Source organism: Callorhinus ursinus, unplaced genomic scaffold (genome assembly GCF_003265705.2).
Source record: "Callorhinus ursinus isolate GAN/ISIS: 27379988/994484 unplaced genomic scaffold, GSC_fseal_2.0 scaffold9, whole genome shotgun sequence".
NCBI classification, from domain to species: Eukaryota; Metazoa; Chordata; class Mammalia; order Carnivora; family Otariidae; genus Callorhinus; species Callorhinus ursinus.
In genome coordinates, this window is record NW_027397071.1 from 26,971,556 (window position 1) to 26,987,504 (window position 15,949).

Genomic DNA, 15,949 nt, shown 5'->3' on the forward strand with positions numbered 1-15,949 from the left:
CGATGTCAGAACTAGAGTTCAGAATGATGATTTTAAAGATACTAGCTGGGCTTGAAAAAAGCATGGAAGTTATTAGAGAAACCCTTTCTGGAGAAATAAAAGAACTAAAATCTAACAAAGTCGAAATCAAAAAGGCTATTAATGAGGTGCAATAAAAAATAGGGGCTCTAACTGCTAGGATAAATGAGGCAGAAGAGAGAATTAGTGATATAGAAGACCAAATGATGGAAAATAAAAAACCTGAGAAAAAGAGCGATAAACAACTACTGGATCACGAGGGCAGAATTCGAGAGATAAGTGAAACCATAAGACAAAACAACATTAGAATAATTGGGATCCCAGAAGAAGAAGAAAGAGAGAGAGGGGCAGAAGGTATACTGGAGCAAATTATAGCAGAGAACTTCCCTAATGTGGGGAAGGAAACAGGCATCAAAATCCAGGAGGCACAGAGAGCCCCTCTCAAAATCAATAAAAATAGGTCAACACCCCTACATCTAATAGTAAAACTTATGAGTCTCAGAGACAAAGAGAAAATCCTGAAAGCAGCTTGGGAGAAAAGATATGTAACCTACAATGGTAGAAACATTAGACTGGCATACACCTATCCACAGAGACCTGGGAAGCCAGAAAGGACTGGCATGATATATTCAGAGCACTAAACGAGAAAAATATGCAGCCAAGAATACTATATCCAGCTAGGCTGTCACTGAAAATAGAAGGAGAGATAAAAAGCTTCCAGGACAAACAAAAACTAAAGGAATTTGCAAACACGAAACCAGCCCTACAAGAAATATTGAAAGGGGTCCTCTAAGCAAAGAGAGAGCCTAAAAGTAACACAGACTAGAAAGGAACACAGACAATATACAGTAACAGTCACCTTACAGGAAATACAATGGCACTAAATTCATATCTTTCAATAGTTACCCTGAATGTAAATGGGCTAAATGCCCCAATCAAAAGACACAGGCTATCAGACTGGATTAAAAAACAAGACCCCTCGATATGCTGTCTGCAAGAGACTCATTTTAGACCCAAAGACACCCCCACATTGAAAGTGAGGGGGTGGAAAAGCATTTACCATGCTAATGGACACCAAAAGAAAGCTGGGGTGGCAATACTTATATCAGAGAAATTAGATTTTAAACCAAAGATGGTAATAAGAGATGAGGAAGGACACTATATCCTACTTAAAGGGTCTATCCAACAAGAAGATCTAACAATTGTAAATATCTATGCCTCTAACATGGGAGCAGCCAATTATATAAGCCAATTACTAACAAAAGCAAAGAAACACATCGACAGTACAATAATAGTGGAGGACTTTACCAACCCCTGATTTAATGGACAGATCATCTAAGCAAAAGATCAACAAGGAAATAAAGACTTTAAATGACACACTGGGCCAGATGGACTTCACAGATATATTCAGAACATTCCATCCCAAAGCAACAGAATACACATTCTTCTCTAGTGCCCATGGAACATTCTCCAGAAGTGATCATATCCTAGGTCACAAATCAGGTCTCAACTGGTGCCAAAAGACTGGAATCATTCCTGCATATTTTTGGACCACAATGCTTTGAAAGTAGAACTCAATCACAAGAGGAAAGTCAGAAAGAACCCAAATACATGGAGGCTAAAGGGAATCCTACTAAAGAATGAATGAATCAACCAGGAAATTAAAGAAGAATTAAAAAATTCATGGAAACCAATGAAAATGAAAACACGACTGTTCAAAATCTTTGGGATACAGCAAAGGCAGTCTTAAGAGGAAAGTATATAGCAATACAAGCCTTCTCAAGAAACAAGAAAGGTCTCAAATACACAACCTAACCCTACACCTAAAGGAGCTGGAGAAAGAACAGCAAATAAAGCCTAAACCCAGCAGGAGAAGAGAAATAATAAAGATGAGAGCAGAAATCAATGAAATAGAAACCAAAAGAACAGTAGAACAGATCAACGAAACTAGGAGCTGGTTCTTTGAAAGAATTAATAAGATTCATAAACCCCTGGCCAGACTTATCAAAAAGAAAAGAGAAAGGACCCAAATCAACAAAATCATGAATGAAAGAGGAGAGATCACAACCAACACCAAAGGAATACAAACAATTATAAGAACATATTAGGAGCAACTCTATGCCAGCAAATTAGATAACCTAGAAGAAATGGGTGCATTCCTAGAGATGTATCAACTACCAAAACTGAACCAGGAAGAAAGAGAGCCCTGAACAGACCTATAACCACTAAGGAAATTGAAGCAGTCATCAAAAATCTCCCAAGAAACAAAAGCCCAGGGCCAGATGGCTTCCCAGGGGAATTCTATCAAACATTTAAAGAAGAATTAATACCTATTCTTCTGAAACTGTTCCAAAAAATAGAAATAGAAGGAAAACTTCCAAACTCATTTTATGAGGCCACCATTATCTTGATCCCAAAACCAGACAAAGACCCCATCAAAAAGGAGAATTACAGACCAATATTCTTGATGAACATGGATGCAAAAATACTCACCAAAATACTAGCCAATAGGGTACAACAGTACATTAAAAGGATTATCCACCACGACCAAGTGGGATTTAACTGGGCTGCAAGGTTGGTTCTACATCCACAAATCAATCAACGTGATACAATACATTAACAAAAGAAAGAACAAGAATCATATGACCCTCTCAATAGATGCAGAAAAAGCATTTGACAAAGTACAGCATCCTTTCTTGATCAAAACTCTTCAGAGTATAGGGATAGAGGGTACATACCTCAATATCATAAAAGCCATCTATGAAAAACCCACAGCGAATATCATTCTCAATGGGGAAAAGCTGAGAGCTTTCCCCCTAAGGTCAGGAATGCGTCAGGGATGTCCGCTATCACCACTGCTATTCAACATAGTATTAGAAGTCCTAGCCACAGCAATCAGACAACAAAAAGAAATCAAAGGCATCCAAATCGGCAAAGAGGAAGTCAAACTCTCACTCTTTGCAGATGATATGATACTGTATGTGGAAAACCCAAAAGACTCCCCCCCAAAACTGCTAGAACTCATATAGGAATTGAATAAAGTGGCAGGATATAAAATCAATGCGCAGAAATCAGTGGCATTCCTCTACACCATCAACAAGTCAGAAGAAAGAGAAATTAAGGAGTCGATCCCATTTACAATTGCACCCAAAACCATAAGATACCTAGGAATAAATCTAACCAAAGAGGCAAAGGATCTGTACTCAGAAAACTATAAAATACTCATGAAAGAAACTGTGGAAGACACAAAGAAATGAAAAAACGTTCCATGCTCTAGGATTGGAAGAAAAAATATTGTGAAGATGTCAATGCTACCTCGAGCTATCTACACATTCAAAGCAATCCCCATCAAAATACCATCCACTTTTTTCAAAGAAATGGAACAAATAATCCTAAAATTTGTATGGAACCAGAAAAGACCTTGAATAGCCAGAGGAATGTTGAAAAAGAAAAGCAAAGCTGGCGGCATCACAATTCTGGACTCCCAGCTCTATTACAATGCCGTCATCATCAAGACAGTATGGTACGGGCACAAAAACAGACACATAGATGAATGGAACAGAATCGAGAGCCCAGAAATGGACCCTCACCTCTATGGTCAACTAATCTTCGACAAAGCAGGAAAGAATGTCCAGTGGAAAAAAGACAGCCTCTTCAACAAATGGTGTTGGGAAAATTTGATAGCCACATGCAGAAGAATGAAAGTGGACCATTTCCTACACCACACACAAAAATAGACTCCAAATGGTTGAAAGACCTCAATGTGAGACAGCAGTCCATCAACATCCTAAAGGAGAACACCCGCAGCAACCTCTTCGACCTCAGCCGCAGCAACTTCTTCCTAGACACATTGCCAAAGGCAAGAGAAGCAAGGGCAAAAATGAACTACTGGGACTTCATCAAGATAAAAAGCTTTTGTACAGGAAAAGGAACAGTCAACAAAACCAAAAGACATCTGACAGAATGGGAGAAGATATTTGCAAATGACATATTAGATAAAGGGCTAGTATCCAAAATCTATAAAGAACTTCTTAAACTCAATACCCAAAGAACAAAAGATCCAATCAAGAAATGGGCAGAAGACATGAACAGACATTTTTCCAAAGAAGACATCCAAACGGCCAACAGACACATGAAAATGTGCTCAACATCGCTCGGCATCAGGGAAATCCAAATCAAAACCTCAATGAGATATCTCCTCACACCAGTCAGAATGACTAAAATTAACAAGTGAGGAAACAACAGATGTTGGCGGGGATGCGGAGAAAGGGCAACCCTCCTACACTGTTGGTGGGAATGCAAGCTGGTGCAGCCACTCTGGAAAACAGTACGGAGGTTCCTCAAAAAGTTGAAAATAGAGCTACCATATGACCCAGCAATTGCACTATTGGGTATTTACCCCAAAGATACAAATGTAGGGATCTGAAGGGGTACGTACACCCCGATGTTTATAGTAGCAATGTCCACAATAGCCAAACTGTGGAAAGAGCCAAGATGTCCATCGACAGATGAATGGATAAAGAAGAAGTGGTATACACACACACACACACACACACACACACACACACACAAACAATGGAATATTATGCAGCCATCAAAAAGAATGAGATCTTGCCATTTGCAACAACATGTATGAAACTAGAGGGTGTTATGCTGAGTGAAATAAGTCAATCAGAGAATGAAAGTGTCATATGACCTCATTGATATGAGGAATTCTTAATCTCCGGAAACAAACTGAGGGTTGCTGGAGTGGTGGGGGGTGGGAGGGATGGGGTGGCTGGGTGATAGACGATGGACTCTGAAAAACAAACTGAGGGTTCTGGAGGGGAGGGGGCTGGGAGGATGGGTTAGCCTGGTGATGGGTATTAAAGAGGGCACGTTCTGCATGGAGCACTGGGTGTTATATGCAAAAAATGAATCATGGAACACTACATCAAAAACTAATGATGTAATGTACGGTGATTAACATAACAATTAAAAAATAAAAAAAAGAGAGAGAAAGCATACAGGAATGAATATGCAGCCAATAAGTTGGAGAGTTGGAAAAGCAAGCTATTCTATAGAATTTTCTGTCCCCACTGAGAGCTTGAAGCAAACGGATGTTCTAATCCCTTACACGAGAGACAGCCTATGTCGTAGGGTCATATGAATAATGACTTGCCAAAGATATTCACATAAAATTTCCAGAACTTGTAAATATGTTCCCATGGTAAAAGGACTTTGCAGATGTAATTAAGGATTTTGAGAAGGGTACATGATTCAGGTGGGCCCAGCGTAATCACAAGGTCCTTTAAGATGGAGAGTAAAAGTCAGGAAAAAGTGAGATGGCTATAGAGAGGTTGGGAGGGACGACTACCCTATTGCCTTTGAAAACGTAGGATGAGCCAAAGAATAGCATGTGCCTTCAGAAGCTGCAAAAGGAAAGGAAAGATTCTCCTTGAGAGCTTCGAGAGGGAAAGCATCCCTGTCAACCCATTTTTGACTTCTGATTCCCAGAACTGTAAAATAATACATTTGTGTTATTTTAAGCCACTAATTTTGTGGTAATTTGTTACATCCACAATAGGAAACCAAAACACCATGAATTAAAGAACAAAAAGAAAAAAAAATGCTTTGGGGGTTCCTGGGTGGCTTAGCCGTTTAAGTGTCTGACTTCAGTTCAGGCCATGATCCCAGGGTCCTAGGACAGAGCCCTGTGTCATCAGGCTCCCTGCTCAGCGGGAAGCCTGCTTCTCCCTCTGCCCCTCCCCCAGCTAATGCCTGCTCTCTCTCTCTCAAATAAATAAATAAAATCTTTAAAAGAAAAATGTTTTGGATTTAATAATTTTTAATGAATAATTTTTATACATATAATTTTCATACGCATTAACTATTAGATTAATTTATTTGGATGGTCTGCTTAGTTCTCATTCTATACCTGTCATTATCTGGGCCCTAAGAAGAAAGAAACAAACAAGATAGCTAAAGTTCTTTTTTTCATGGAGCTTACACTATATAGGGACCTTTAAAATACAGGATATTATCTGGCAATAATAAGAGAATTTTTTTTTTCTTCTCTGGCTAGTGATTGAGATCTCCTGGAAAAACCAAGAGTTTTTCCTTACATTTCACTTCAATCTAATTTATATGTCCTGGAAATAAAATTGACATGCTTCAAGAGATATTTATTTTTGAATCCTAAAAATCTAACATGTTAACATTAAAGTGTAGTAAAACCCAAGGTGCATGGTGATTGAAAGAATGAATAAAGAGCTGAACGGTTGCTTGAATGAGTAAGGGTAACATTTGTTTGTCATTTCAAGGGGTAGTAAATCTCTCTCCCGTAACTTGTCAAGAAAGTAAAGACTTTTACTGAAAATATTTCTTGGATCTGATGGAAACAAACCAGACAGGTTCCCAAGTAGCAGGATTACATTACTAGTCTGATGCAAGGCTCTAGAGGACTGGATTGAGGGAAGCAAGTACAACGTCCAAGTTCCCTCACAGAGCAGGGCTTGGGCCTTATAGCTCTGAATCCCAGAGTCCCAGAGTAAGGCTAGCGCAAAAGGTTTCTGACCTTAAGTAAACATTCCATGGGGCTTTCCATCTTAAGTCTTAGCAATTATCTTGCCTGCCTCAGTTAATATCTGGAAGCAGGCTCAACTCCTCCAATGCTCCAATTCCCACAAGACAGGCCTTGCGTGGTATCACTGTCTGTGGTCAGGCCCAGGCCTCTGGGCCTCCCATCACCACCTTATCACTTGTCTCTCCAGCCTTAGTGTGTTGCTTCTCCATGCAGTGACTTAGCTCTGGGTTGCTTCAGGAGCCCCTGCTTTTGGTCTCAGCTCCTCCAACAACTCTACAAACGAATTATGTTTCAACGAATGAAAGTGATTTGTTTTCACGACCATTGACTGATATATCAATTCTGAAATGTTCTTGGAAGTATGGCTTCAAAACTATCATTGAATTGAATTCTTCTTACCTCAGACAATATAATCCTATCTCCTGGTCACTTTTTTTGTGTGTGCCCACTTGTACCAGACTAGACTGAATATAGTGCCCACTCGTGACCCCGTTGACTGATCCAGGGAAAAGTCCTTGATCACACATGAATTAATGAATCCCTTCCCTGATACACTTGGACTAGAAAAGGCCCCAATCTTTCTTTGTTTCTGTTGTTTCTTTGAATACATGAAATGCAGAGATTATCAGTGGCTATGTTTTTTTTTTTTTTTTTTAGATTTTATTTATTTGAGAGAGAGTGAGAGATTGAGAGAGAGAGAGAGCACAAGATGGGGGAGGGGTAGAGGGAGAGAAAGAAGCAGACTAGCCTGCTGCGCAGGGAGCCCGACATGGGACTCGATCCTAGCACCCCGGGGATCACGACTGAGCCAAAGGCAGCCGCCATCAACTGAGCCACCCAGATGCCCCCAGTGGCTACGTTTTTGATAAAGTGAAGAGACTACCTTGAAGCAAAAGAATCACTTCATTTATAAATAAATACAGTTTTGCTTCTTGAAATCTTTATGCCATTCTCCCCCTTGCCTTATTGCACTGACACAGACTTCTAATAACACTTGAGGATCTCTAGTGTTAGGTTTAATCAAAGTGGTGAGAGAAAAATCCATTTTTTCTCCTGACAGAAGATAGAAAATATTCAAAAGTTCACTGCAGTGTAGAACATTCATTTTAGTTTTTAACTGATACCATTTATCCAATTTAGACATGCTCTTTTCCAATTTTACCTACAGGTTTTCATTCTTCCTCAGTTAAAATTATGTGCCGACTTTGTCAAATATTTTTTCTGCATCCATTTTCTTCTTTATTCTTTTAACTTTGTGAATTGCATTTGTTGATTTTTGGATGAAAAATCAATCTTGTTTTCTTGGGAAGATCCCACTTGGTCATGATAAAATACCCTCAATTTATATTGCTCTTTTCAATTTGCAAATGTTTTGTTAAGGATTTTTGTATATAAGTTCTTCAGAGGCTTGATGTCTAATCTTATTTCCTTGTAATGTTCTTGTCATAATTCGGGGTCAGTTTTTTTTTTTTAACTTTATTTATTTATTTGAGAGAGAGAGAGAGGGAGAGAGCACGAGAGGGGAGAGGGTCAGAGGGAGAAGCAGACTCCCCACTGAGCAGGGAGCCCGATGCGGGACTCGATCCTGGGACTCCAGGATCATGACCTGAGCCGAAGGCAGTCGCTTAACCAACTGAGACACCCAGGCGCCCAATTCGGGGTCAGTTTTATGCTGGCCCCAGAAAATGACTTAATGAAGCGCTTGCAACATTTTTTTGAAAAAGGTAGTACATGATTGGCTTTATTTTTCCTTCAAAATTTGATAATATTCACCAATAAATCTATCTGTTCAGTAAGCTGTTTTCTTGAGTGGGTTTTTAATTCTGAAATTAATTTTAGTTTATATACACCTATTCAAATATTCTCTTTTTGCATCAATTTTGTTAAGCTGGAATTTTCAAAGAATCTATTTTATCTAGGTTGTCAAAATTGCCAAAGTAAAAAAGTGATTTGTGTTTTCTTCACTTTTTCTTGACCATTCTAAGTGTTCTGTTTTATAATTTTCTTTCTTCTAAATGCATTGCATTTAATTTCCTCTTATTTCTTAGGACATAAGTTGGATCAGTGATTTTAATCCTTTTATATTTTATGAAGTTTTAAAATTACAAATTTCTCTATAATCAGTGCTTAAATTACATTCCTCAAATATTGATATGCTTTATTTTTAAAATATTTTCTAATTTACCCTTGTGATTTTACTTTTACCTCTAGAGTTATATAGGTGTGCTTGCTTAATTTCCAAATATTTCACATTTTATAGATTTTTGAAATTAATTTTTAATCTAATTTTCTTATGTCAGGAAACATATTCTGTATGATTTTAATCCTTTAAAGTTTTTGAGTGTTGGGGCGCCTGGGTGGCTCAGTTGGTTGGGCGACTGCCTTCGGCTCAGGTCGTGATCCCGGAGTTCCGGGATCGAGTCCCACATTGGGCTCCCTGCTCAGCAGGGAGTCTGCTTCTCCCTCTGATCCTCCCCCCCGTTGGGCTCTCTCACTCTCTCAAATAAATAAAATCTTTAAAAAAAAAGTTATTGAGAGTTGTTTTATGTTCTAAAATATGATTTATCATCATGAAATGCACGTCTGTTCTTCAGTTTGAGCAGTGCTATTCTAACCAAGGTCATTAAACAGATAAAAGCTAATATTAATATTTGGAGCAAATATCATAATGCCTATTTCTTGCTTGCTTGATATTCAGAGGGTATGAAGTGGTTTGCTGTGGGAATGGGTTTAAGAGGGAAAGTATTAATTTCTGTTGCCATGTTTATAAACTCTCTTCATTTCTTACTCCATAGTCCTGTCCAAGACATTCTAATCCAGGCTTTTAAAGCAACAGAATGACTGGGGCGCCTGGCTGGCTCAGTTAGTTAAGCACCTGCCTTCGGCTTAGGTCATGATCTCAGGGTCCTGGGATCGAGTCTCCTGCTCAGTGGGGAGCCTGCTTCTCCCTCTCCCTCTGCTGCTCTCTCTCATTCTCCCTCGGACAAATAAAATAAATAAAATCTTAAAGAAAATAAAATAAATTTTAAAAAATGAAGCAACAGAATGACTGCTATGTTCCTCTTTCTAGAATAAGTGACAAAGCATGCCAAGATATAATATTTTTATATCGTTTGTGATTTCGCTGAATACTTCCAAAAGATATGGTATACTTTTGCACACACATGCTGCTTCTCCTTGAATTTATTTCTCTTGTTTTGTGAGGATTGGACAGGGGAGAAGGGAAACGTTCGAAGTTTCTTCTACTTTCTGTCTGTTGGTCTTTAAGAACTCCCTAGAAAGGAGTGAAGAACTGAAGAACAGACATGGATTTCATGATGATAAATCATATTTTGGAACATAAACAGGCCCTAAGGAAAGAGTTGTATGGCAACTCCTGAAAAACTTTGTCTAGCTACATCTGTTAAGTGACTGTGTTTTAGTGGACGCTTGGTGACAGTCCTTTGACGATACTGTTGTGGTTCCTGGAAACTGATAGGGGAGGAGAAGAGAGGGCAGTGGTACCAGTTGTGCTTGTCAAGGTGGGGGAAGTGGCTGGTGACAAGAGCTGGCTGTTCCTTCAGCTGAGAACGGTGAACATTTATCACCTTTGTTTCCAGCTATAGGCTTATGAAGCCATTTCCTGTAAAACAGGACAAGACCTTTCTCTGCCCTTGATACTACTACACTAAATACTTTTTTTTTTTTTTAAGATTTTATTTATTTGACAGAAGCAAGAGAGCACAAGCAGGGGGAGCGGCAGGCGGAGGGAGAAGCAGGCTCCCCGCCAAGCAGGGAGCCCGATGTGGGGCTCGAACCCAGGACCCTGGGATCATGACCCAAGCCGAAGGCAGCTGCACAACCAACTGAGCCGCCCAGGCGCCCCTAAACTACTTTTTAAACGGTTGAATTCCGCTTCTGGAATGGCATCGAGTTTCACAGACCCACTTCCCAGCAAAACAATCATGCTGGTAAAATTCTTTAAAAAGCAACCATTTAAAGCCTCTGGAAACTGCCTTAGGGAAATAGAGCAAATAAATATTTGAGAAATTTTACTAAATTTTGGAAAGAACAGTGAGAGTCCACGGCATTTGAGCCACTACCCACACCCTCCCCCTCCCAGCTCAGCGGGACAGAATCTCCACTTTGGGTAGGTGTGGCCAAGAAAATAAGGATCTACCTACCCTCAGCTTTCAGTCAAGGGACAACATATCACACTGAGAGGGGCAGACCACCAGCATGTTTCATCGCCCCCAGCCCTGAGTGGCAGAAGCTAATTTCCTGGTGAGTGTAGCCAAGAGGCGAGGGGCCCCTTCCCTCTACCCATTCCCCATTCATCGGGTGGAAGATCTATGGCCGGTGCAGCAGGCAGAGAATACTGGAATCCTGGTCACACTTGTATAGCTCACTCATAGGGCAGAGGTTCCAGTTCAGGAGAGCAAGTTGAGAGAACAAGAGGTTATTGCCCTTGCTCAGCACCCTGCTTTAAAGCACAGGTGTCACTCAGAGGGAAGTGGGCCACTGTCTCACCACTTCTACCCTCCCTGGACCACAGCTCAGAGATTTTGCCTAGAGGGAGGGAAGTTCATAATAAAAAAAGACTCTGAAGTTCTCCCCAGAGGAACTGACTTTACTTGGAACCAATTTTAGGGGAGTCCAAGCCTAAGAACACTGTCAAAACCAATGGAAATTTGGGCAGCAATCAATTAAGAAATTATATACTTCTCCTAATTAAAAGCAACACAGGCCAGCTAGTTCATCAGAGAGAACCAAAAAAAAAAAAAAAAAAAAAGAGTCAAGAGCCCTCCTGCATTCAGAACCCCAAATACTGGCCTCAAAAAGATCCTTCCCTAGGTTTCACTGGATCAAACTGGAGCAATTATTCCCCAGGGCACTGTCAAAAACTATAGAGCAATCAGCTGGAAACTAGTAGAGTCTTGCCAACTGGTTGTGATACCAGTAGTGGAAGACAGAGAGATTAGGGAAGGAGACAAAGAAAAGCCTGATAAAATCCCTGCCATCCCAAGGTGACTGTGTGCATGCCCAAGGACCAGCCGTCCAAGGACTGACACCAGACACTTCACACTGAGGGGGAAAAAAACCTTACTAAAATCGTCTAGCCAAGTTATGAAAAAGATAAATTTATTAAAACATGTTTTATGTCCCAGCATGTAGTCTACCTTAGGAAATGTTCTATGTTCATTTTGCTGTTGTGGGGTGAAATCTTTCATAAATATCAATTAGGACAAGTTAGTCAATACAGTTCTTCAGGTCTTCTATACACTGGTTTTTGGTCTACTTCTCCTAGCAATTATTGAGATAGAGGTATTAAAATTTCCAACTATAATTGTGGATTTGTCTATTTCTCCTGGCAGTTCTATCAGATTTTGCCTCCTCCATCTTGAAGCTCTGTTATTTGATATATAAACATTTATGATTTTGATGTCCTCCTACACCTTTTCATGTGAAAGGACCTTCTCTTTCTTCATGGTATTAATTGCTATGAAATCTACTTTGTCTCGTATTAATTTGGACTCTCTGGCCTTCTTTTTCTTGGTGTTCCAGGTTTTATCTTCTGCTTCATTTCCTTTGTGGCAGTGATGTCCTTAGTTTCTTTCAGCTTCTGTAGAGGAGACAGAAGGGTAGGAGGAGAGTAAGGGAGCGAGGCTGAGAGAGGCAGCTGAGAGCTTGCTCTTGAACTCACTGCCCTGCAGTGCTGTAAAGCAGAAATGCTCATTCATCAGCTTTCCATTAACATGTAACTTACTCATGAGCTAAAGTTCTCCATCTCTAATTCAAAACAGCACTGGAAGAACAGAGAGATAAGGAAGAAGGTGGCCTGACAGTCTAGCCAGGAGGGGCCAGTCGCTGGCTTCAGTTCTGGGGAAGTTCAACTTCTCCACTTGGATCAGAGGCCCCTTGGAGGTGACAGCCTCACACCACATCACATAATCCTGGGCAGCAGCAAGTAGAGTGGAATGAACACTGCATTGAGTGATACAGGTCTTCTTCTGGTCCTTTGAAAAAGGGGAGGGAGACAGTTTTCATCCACAACCTCAAGTTATCTCTCTGTAATATAAATTATGATAGACCACTGGTTCTCAACCTAGCTGCACAGGAAGTACTGATAATTCTCTCTCCTGCCCTCATCTGATTTAATTAATCTAAAGGGTGCCCCAGGTGGCAGTATTTTTTAAACAACCCACACCCCTGCCAGGTGACCATAATGTTCAGCCAGTTATAGGAAACACTAGATAAAACTAGAATGGCTGTCTCCCAATGCAGAAGCCTGTATCTCGGTGCACTTAAAGTATGCTGGCTTCTGACTACGTCCTTTGGACACATATGCTAGAATGGTGTGTAAGTTTAAACTCACAGTTCTCAAGCAAAATCTTTAAAAGTACTTCCACGCCCATTTTCAAACAGATTTTCAAAAAGGGAGACTCAGTTCTCTACGATGGCCTCTCCGATCAAGTACCATCCTCCCCCTTCAATAGATGGCTGTTTGTGGACACAGAGAACAAAAACAGTCTTCATCTATGAGTTTACAGAAAATTATCAGAAAAGATTTTTTTTATCTTCCCATTACTTTTTTAAATTTTATACTTTTTATTAAGTTCAATTAGCCATCATAGAGTACATCATTAGTTTTTGATGTAGTGCTCAATGATTCACTAGTTGCGTATAGCACCCAGTGCTCATCATATCACATGCCCTCCTTAATGCCCATTATCCAGTTACCCCATCCCCCACTCCTCTCCCTATTGCAGGCCTCAATTTGTGTCGTGGAGTCCAGAGTCTCTCATGGTTTGTCTCCCTCTCTGATTTCTTCCCATTCAGTTTTCCCTCCCTTCCCCTGTGGTCCTCTGTGCTATTCCTTATGTTCCACATATTAGCGAAACCATGTGATAACTGTCTTCTCTGCTTGACTTATTTCACTTAGCATAATACCCTCCAGTCCCATCCATGTTGATGCAAAAGTTGAGTATTCCTCCTTTCTGAGGGTTGAGTAATATTCCCTTGCATATATGGACCACATCTTCTTTATCCATTCATCTGTTGGAGGGCATCTCGGCTCCTTCCACAGTTTGGCTATTGCGGACATTGCTGCTATGAACATCGGGGTGCATATGGCCCTTCTTTTCACTATATCCGTAACTTTGGGGTAAATATCCAGTAGTGCAATTGCTGGGTCATAGGGCAGCCCTATTTTTAACATCTTAAGGAACCTCCATACCGTTTTCCAAAGTGGCTGTACCGGCTTGTGTTCCCACCAACAGTGTAAGAGGGTTTCCCTTACTCCGCATCCTTGCCAACATTTGTTTTTCCCTGTCTTGTTAATTTTGGCCATTCTAACTGGTGTAAAGTGGTATCTCATTGTGGTTTTGATTTGCTCTTCCCTGATGGCAAGTGATGTGGAGCATTTTTTCATGTGTCTGTTAGCCATTCGTATGTCTTTGGAGAAGTGTCTGTTCATGTCTTCTGCTCATTTCTTGACTGGATTATTTGTTTTTTGGGTGTTGAGTTTGAGAAGTTTTTATAGATCTTGGATATCAGCCCTTTATCTGTTATGTCATTTGCAAATACCTTCTCCCATTCTGTAGGTCACCTTTTAGTTTTGTTGACTCTTTTGCTCTGAAGCAGCTTTTTATCTTGATGAAGTCCCAATAGTTCATTTTTGCTTTTGCTTCCCTTGCCCTTAGAGACATGTCTTGAAAGAAGTTGCTGTGGCCAAGGTCGAAGAGGTTACTGCCTGTGTTCTCCTCTAGGATTTTGATAGATTCCTGTCTCACATTGAGGTCTTTCATCCATTTTGAGTTTATCTTTGTGATGGTGTAAGAGAATGGTCCAGTTTCATTCTTCTGCATCTAGCTGTCCAGTTTTCCCAGCACAAGTTATTGAAGAGACTTTTTCCCATTGGACATTCTTTCCTGCTTTGTTGAAGATTAGTTGACCATAGAGTTGAGGGTCCATTTCTGGGCTCTCTATTCTGTTCCACTGATCTATGTTTCTGTTTTTATGGAAGTACCATGCTGTCTTGATGATCATAGCTTTGTAATAGAGCTTGAGTGTAATGCCCCCAGCTGTGGTTTTCTTTTTCAACATTCCCCCGGTGATTCAGGGTCTTTCCTGGTTCCATACAAATTTTAGAATTGTTTGTTCCAGCTCTGTGAAAAATGTCAATGGTATTTCGATAGGTATTGCACTGAATGTGTAGATTGCTCTGGGCAGCATAGACTTTTTAGCAATGTTTATTCTTCCAATCCATAAGCATGGAATGCTTTTCCGTCTCTTTGTGTCTTCCTCAGTTTCTTTCATAAATGTTCGGAGGTTTTTAGAGTATAGCTCCTTTACCTCTTTGGCAGGTTTATTCCTAGGTATCTTATGGTTTTTGGTGCAATTGTAAATGGGATTTAATTTCTCTTTCTTCAGACACATTGTTAATGTATAGAAATGCAACTGATTTCTGTGCATTGATTTTGTATCCTGCCACATTGCTAAATCACTGTATGAGTTCTAGCAATTCTGGGGTGGAGTCTTTTGGGTTTTCTTTTTTTTTTTAATTATTTATTTGACAGAGAGAGAGAGAGAAAACAAGAAGGGGGAGCAGCAGAGGGAGAGGGAGAAGCAGGCCCCCTGCTGAGCAAGGAGCCTGACGCGGAGCTCAATACCAGGACCCTGTGATCATGACCTGAGCTGAAGGCAGACGCTTAACCAACTGAGCCACCCAGGTGACCCACTGGGTTTTCCACATTAAGTATCATGTCATCTGCAAAGAGAGAAAGTTTGACTTCTTTGCCAATTTGAATGCCTTTTATTTCTTTTTGTTGTCTGATTGCTGAGGCCAGGACTTCTAGTACTATGTTGAACAATAGTGGTGAGAGTGGGCATCCCTATTGTGTTCCCAGCCTTAAGGGAAAAGCTCTCAGTTTTTTCCCATTGAGAATGATATCTGCTGTGGGCTTTTCATAGATGGCTTTTATGATATTGAGGTATGTTCCCTCTATCCCTCTACTCTGAAGAGGTTTTAATCAAGAAAGGATGCTGTATTTTGTCAAATGCTTTTTCTGCATCAATTGAGAGGATCATATGGTTCTTGTCTTTCATTAATGTGCTCTATCACATTGATTGATTTGCGAATGTTGAACCACCCTTGCATCCCAGGAATAAATCCCACCTGGTCGTGGTGAATAGTCTTTTTAACGTACTGTTGGATCCTATCGGCTAGTATCTTGGTGAGTATTTTGGCATCCATGTTCATCAGGGATATTGTCCTATAATTCTTTTTGGTGGGGTCTTTGTTTGGTTTTGGGATCAAGGTAATGCTGGCCTCATAGAAGGAGTTTGGAAGATTTCCTTCCATTTCTATTTTTTTGAAACGGCTTC

The 15,949-nt window shown here is 40.3% G+C and overlaps 1 protein-coding gene across 1 annotated transcript in view; it reads right to left on the reverse strand.

The window, feature by feature from the left end:
* The window catches only part of LRRC8B (leucine rich repeat containing 8 VRAC subunit B), a 444,213-nt gene that overhangs the window by 307,429 nt on the left and 120,835 nt on the right, over positions 1–15,949 (reverse strand). The gene's annotated exons all lie outside the window — the stretch shown is intronic.